Genomic DNA, 6,831 nt, shown 5'->3' on the forward strand with positions numbered 1-6,831 from the left:
AAAATGAAAGTTGCTTGAGCATTCAGGGGCTGATTCAGATCAGGACCAAGGCTGGCAAGGAGAGGGGACTCCACTTACCCTGTGTGGTTTTCCTGACCTGAAATGGCTCCAGTCCACAGAGTCACTATGGGTGGACCATGATGCTAGACTTCAATTTCTCAAACAGAGTAAACAGCAGCTTGGCTCCTCCACCTGATGCTGTTGGAGAACAATTCAACTCCCCCACCTGCTACTTCGAAGTCTGTCATCAGAGTACACCTTCTTCTCCATCCCTTCTTCCAAATGGCCAGCAGTTGCCCCCATGAAGCAGTCCCCTGCCCTGCCATCCTGAACCATAGGAGGAAAAATCCAAAAGAAGTCTTGCAGTACCTTCAGATCTAACACTCTTTGCAAGATTTTATGCTGCAACAGGTTGACAGGCATACCTTGCTGGTGTTGGTATACCTGAGCTGGAGTAATTGACTAGCAACAGTCCAGAGGGCTTGGTGTGCAGCCATCCCTGGGCTGGTCCTCTACCCATGTCACTGCTTAGAGCAGTGCTCCACAGGGGCTCCATTCACTCCCAGCCATCAGCAGCATGGGAGGAAAAATTGGCATTACAACCTGGGCCAGTGCCACCAGGGGCTGGGTCCAAACCATGCCCCTGCAACATGAGACCCAGCTAACAACAGTGTGGGCCCAGGAGGGGAGGTGTGCACTTTGCTTGAGATGACAGGATAAGAAAAAGCACCTTTCTGCTTTGGAAATTACCATAATGTACTGTAGACAGGCCGTCTCTGTCCACATGAACTCCCAATGCATCCCTTCCCCCAAACTCACCTTTTCCATTAATCCTTTGGTTTAAGCCTGTGGCCCAGATGCCCAAATGAAAAGAGGAGTTAAGAGGTCACATTTGGTCTCATTCATCTTGTGCGACTGTTTCATCTCCTCCTCTGGTTGTCTCTCACTGTTCAAATTCAGACTGCAAGTTTCTGGGGGCAGGGATCTCTATTGCATAATTTAGCACCCTGTACATTAGTAATATGCAATACAAATATTAATAAAATAGTATTAATCAATCATACTAATTATCAATTTGTTTTCGAATGAACCTTTCTTCTTTGTAAAGCCGAGCATACTCTTTGGACTTCTGTCTACTGTGTGTGTGTATGTTAAGTGCTGTTAGGTTACTTCCAATTTATGGTGACCTTATGGATTAATGACCTCTGAAATATCCTATTGTTAATGGTCTTGCTCCAGTCTTGCGAACTGGGGGCTGCGGCTTCCATGACTGAGTTAGTCCATCTTACCTTGGTCTTCTCCTGCTGCCTTCAGCTTTTCCTGGCATTATTGTCTTTTCCAATGAGTTTTGTCTTCTCATAATGCAACCAAGATACAATAGCCTCAGCTTAGTCTAGCTTCTAGGGAGAGTTCAGGCTTGGTTGATCTAGAACCCATTTATTTGTCTTTTTGGAGGTCCACAGTAAATGTGAAGCTCTCCTCCTATACTGCATTTCTGTGGGGATTCATTCAGTTTAATACAGAGAAGTGTGTTGGAATGCAGGCTTGGAGGACAGAGAGAGATAATAACTTGGACGGGATGTTTTGCAGCCTAGTTTGATTTATGTCTCAAAGAAACTTGCTGTTGTTTTTATTGTACGCATGTGTGAGCTACTGTCTCTGGGCAGAATGCACAGGGTAATTAATTGGCTGGTACAGGTGGCATGTTATGAAGTCATGAAAGATATAAAAGGCAGCCCTCGGTATTGGGTGGGGGTTCTCCTTTTTGTAGCGTCTTTGGTCTTTTGTCTTTTGTAAGGCTCTTTGGAGGAACTAAGAATGTACCAAGAAGATAATAAAGAGTTTTTGAGTTTTGAAGAAGCTTCTGACTGATTTGCGCAGCACTAGATAACTTTTTCCAGGCGCCTCCTTGTGTGCATGTGTGTGTTTTTCTTTTGGTGTAAATCTTGCTCTTATCACCAGTGCGTGGGCTGGATCTACGCACTTGGTCCCAGCTTCTGCATTACGACATTTGGTGCCCCGTGTGAGGCTCAGAAGAGATAGCATGACAAGATAACCTGATTTATTGATCATCACTCACCTCGCGCCCGGCGAGGGCCAACGACGTCGAACTTCACCTGGCCAAGGTCCCAACGGGGTGAGTTGGCTTGTCAAGTTAGACCACACACACTGTAGTGAAGATGGGGTCTCCGTTAAGTGCTGCTCAGGCTGATTTAGTGCTTGAGAATCACTCCACTCCGCTTCAAAGACATTTTATTCATCCGGACAAGGATCCCGACAGTGGGAGTGATTTGTCAAGTAAAGAGCACACAGACCCTGAAAAAATGGGTTGTTCCTTATCAGCTGGCCAAGCCAGCCTCAGAAAATATTTACACTGTCTTCTTTCCAAAGAAGGACTTGTTGTTAGAAAATCTGAAGTTTTTGATTTGGTGAAAACTATAACAGAAATTTGTCTGTGGGTTCCTGAGAGTAAAACTTTAACAATACAAGACTGGCAAAAAATAGGGAATGCTTTTCAGGATCATCCAAAAATCACAGCCAAAGTTCTGTGCACCTGGGGCAAAGTAAAAGCTTGTTTAGAAGGGCTTAAGCCTACCAACATTCTATTTAATCAGCAGACAGAGGCTGGAGCAATGCTTTCTGGAGCCTTATCTCAGATTCTGTTACCATTGACTTCAGAGTTTTGTGTTACATCTTCTGGCTGTGATGAAATTCATCTACCCCCTAAATCACCGGATGGCTCAGATTCAAATGAGCAGCTACTCCACAGCATTGCTCTTGTTCCAAAAATGCAGAGGCCAGCACAATTAACTACAGATCTCCAAGCTGCTGTGCTGGAGGAGGGGGGTGAAAATATCCGAGGCCCAGATACAGAACATCAAGGCCAAACTGAAGTTGTTTTTCCAGAAGGTTCAAGTGTGGGAGGACAGCTAGCTGTTTGTGGCAGATTTGATACATTCCAGAACACAAGCCAAGATGCTATAGAATCCTATGCTGAATCTGTTAATGGACTTATGAGGGCAGTGCAGAGGCAGATTGACAGTGCTGGGGCTGGAAAGCAGTTGGCTTTTGAAAATGCTAATGAGGATTGCAAGGCAGCTTTGACACCTATCTACAGCAATCCCACCACTGATATTCAATCTATGCTCAAAGTGTGCCAAAATGTGGGGTCTCAATCCTATGCTGCCTGCCTCCTGGCAGTTCAAGCTGCTCAAGGATCATTAAATCCAGCAGTGTCATTACATGCCCTGCCTATACACTGGAAATATGGATGACATTCTGCTGGCTGAAAGTGGACATTAAGTCATGTGGATTTTTTTTTAGTAACAAGTGTTTCAAGAATATGGCTTATGATTGCACCAGAAAAAATTCAACGTCAAAGTCCTTATATGTATTTAAGGCACAAATTTTCCACAGCTTCATTAATTCCAGTTTTTCTACAAGTACAGCTTTTAAAAGACATTGACATTTATACAATTACAAAGTACACTGGGAAATATTAATTGGGCTAGGCCTTCCTAGCGTTTACAACCATGGAACTGTTACCTTTATTTTTAGCACTTGCTGGACATTCATCTCCTGCAGAAAAGATTGAAGTCTACCTTTGAAGAAATTGCTGTCGTGGAATGGATTCATCTACCACATACTTTTTGAAAGAACTTGTACTCAAAGATTATAGCAATCTCTGACTTGTTTTTTAAATCCAGGAGTAATCCAATCCAGTTAACAGGAAAAGATATTAATCTTGTTTATTTTCCCTTTTCACAGGTTGTTGCAGACTACTTCAAAGTTCCAAATAGCTTTTGAGGGTTTTCTAGGAGCAATTCTTTGTAACACCCCCCCAAAGATAAATGTTTGTTGTTGTTTGTCCAAATGTCTTACTAACTAATAGCTTGTTTTTTCCATACCCTTTGCAAAATGTGTTAACTCTTTTTACAGATGGATCTCCAGAGTGTGGGAAGTGAACTTTACTGATTTACAGTCATCAGCCCAGTGGTCAAAATTGGCTGCTGTAATTTTAGCATTTCAGTTGTTTAAAAATAATGATATTACTCTTGTAGTAGATACTTAATATGTGTTCTGATTAATGATGCATTTACTTTTGTTTTATTTGGTTTCATCTATTGACAAAGAGTTGTATGAAATGTTTTGTCAGTTGTAGTTTTTATTACAGGAGAGAAGAGCTTTCTGTTTTGTCACGCACATTCGTTCCTGCTCTGGTCTACCAGGGATGTTGGTAAAAGAAAATGCACATGCAGATGCATCTCTTCAGAATAATGTTTTTTCCTTATTTGACAATCCTATTCAGTCACATGCTGCATTCCATCAGTCTGCAAAGACCTTGCACAGAATGTTTTTCACCTCGATGTTACAAGCAAGAGACATTGTATCTGTGTGTTTTTTTTTTATTGTAAGACTTCTATTAGCTTTCTTATGATGCAGTGAATTTTCGAGAAGCTCAGGCCAACCAGGTTTGGCAAATGGATGTGACTCCTCTCAACACATTGCATCTCACCATAAATACATCTTTGGGTTTTATCTGGACTATGCCCATGAAAGAAGAAACATCATGTCATGTCATTCAACATTGTATTTGAGCTTTTGCAGTTATGGAGGCCAGGATGTTTAAAAATGGACAATGTGCCTAGCTATGTTTCTATAGCATTTGCAGATTTTTGTCAATTGTGGGGAACAAAATTAACTCATGCTATTCCTTTCAATTCAACAGGTCAAGCTATTGTGGAGAGAGCTCATTTGATCTTTATATTGCTATTGTATTGCCAGATGGAGGGGAAAGGGATTCCAACGACAGATGTTCCCACAGTCATGGCTAAAGTGCTTTATGCTTTAAATTTGTGTTTATTTCCCATAACAGGGTCTCATATTCCTGTTGAGCTTTATTTTAGGTCAGAAGAACATCTGTCTAGATCACTTGTCACCTATCAGAAGTTTCCTTATCCTGAATGGAAAGGTCCTGTCCTCCTGATCACCTGGGGAAGAGAATATATTGCAGTAGCATTAAAGAAAGCATTTTTATGGATTCCCCCAACGTGGCAGGGTGTTCTATGGATCCCTGCTCGATGTGTCAAACCATGGCATAAAGAATTTGGATTGTTTTTGTAATCTCAATGTTAAGAGTAACAGTTGGAGATGGAAATGTAATTCTGAAATCAAAGACAAACGTGAAAACAACTGAAAATTATAGTTATGGTTTGAAAGATGGTATATTTTTGTTTGTAAACATAGTGCTTATAAGATTTTGTTTTCTTATTAGAGAAGCAAATGTACTCTAATTGCTCTTAGTCCTTATGACATTTATACTGTTAAGTATTCTGATATTATGGTATCATATAATCCTCACACATACATATATATGTATAAGCAAGCACTGAATAAGTTACAGATAGTATTATTGGATATTGCAAGTTTTTATTCTTACTATGATTTTTGTTAGTAATGATTTGATATTGTTAACCATTTCTAAAGATATAGAACTATTTACTAATGCTTTAAAAATAGCTATTGCTGCTTTGCTGATTGAAATGAATTTTGTAATGAATACTGTTTTTTAGAATTGTCTTGGTTTAGATTTCTTATTTTTATAGAATGAGGTTTTATATCTTTTTTAAAATCAATCTTGTTGTTTTTATAAATGAATCAAAGGTTATAGAGGGAGCCATGGGTAAAATATGATCCTGGTTTCAAAATTGGGAGTAGTTGGGAAATTTTGTAATAGCAGTGATTATGATATTCATATTACTAATAGCTTGTTTTATATTCAATGTATTCCTTCATTAATCAATGTATTTAGGTTATGTAATTAATGTTTTCCTTTAGCCTTAATAGTTGATAAAATAAATAAAAACAGAGGAGATGTGGGGATTCATTCAGTTTAATACAGAGAAGTGTGTTGGAATGCAGGCTGGAGGACAGAGAGAGATAATAACTTGGACGGGATGTTTTGCAGCCTAGTTTGATTTATGTCTCAAAGAAACTTGCTGTTGTTTTTATTGTACGCATGTGTGAGCTACTGTCTCTGGGCAGAATGCACAGGGTAATTAATTGGCTGGTACAGGTGGCATGTTATGAAGTCATGAAAGATATAAAAGGCAGCCCTCGGTATTGGGTGGGGGTTCTCCTTTTTGTAGCGTCTTTGGTCTTTGGTCTTTTGTCTTTTGTAAGGCTCTTTGGAGGAACTAAGAATGTACCAAGAAGATAATAAAGAGTTTTTGAGTTTTGAAGAAGCTTCTGACTGATTTGCGCAGCACTAGATAACTTTTTCCAGGCGCCTCCTTGTGTGCATGTGTGTGTTTTTCTTTTGGTGTAAATCTTGCTCTTATCACCAGTGCGTGGGCTGGATCTACGCACTTGGTCCCAGCTTCTGCATTACGACACATTTCTGTGTCCTGGATGGTCCTACATAGCTCAGATCTTGCAACCAAATCTTATGAGTTTGTTATCCCACAGGATAGGTGGAGTCTGCCTCAGGGTGATACATTTCACTGTTGAGCCACATGGTGGTAGCAAAGGCTTATGACTGAAAGCAACTCACAGGCATTTCTCCTCAGATTCTTGGGTAGCCTCCCCTTCATTTACATGAAGCTCATTCAGCAAATCTTCCCTGCAGCTTGTAGTTCATCTTCCTTGGTGAAAGGAGCTGTCTTGCTTTTCTGTCTCCCTGCCACTCAAATGTCTTGGGCTGTTGTCTGCAGACACTGGAAGCAACAAAAACTGCCAAATGACCAAGGGAAAATCAACACAGCTTGCTCCGCCAATTGGTTTGTGTAACAGCGAAGATTTTAGTCCAGTAACACCCTTAAAGACAAAACC

This window comes from Heteronotia binoei, chromosome 11 (assembly GCF_032191835.1).
Source record: "Heteronotia binoei isolate CCM8104 ecotype False Entrance Well chromosome 11, APGP_CSIRO_Hbin_v1, whole genome shotgun sequence".
In the NCBI taxonomy this organism is placed as follows: Eukaryota; Metazoa; Chordata; class Lepidosauria; order Squamata; family Gekkonidae; genus Heteronotia; species Heteronotia binoei.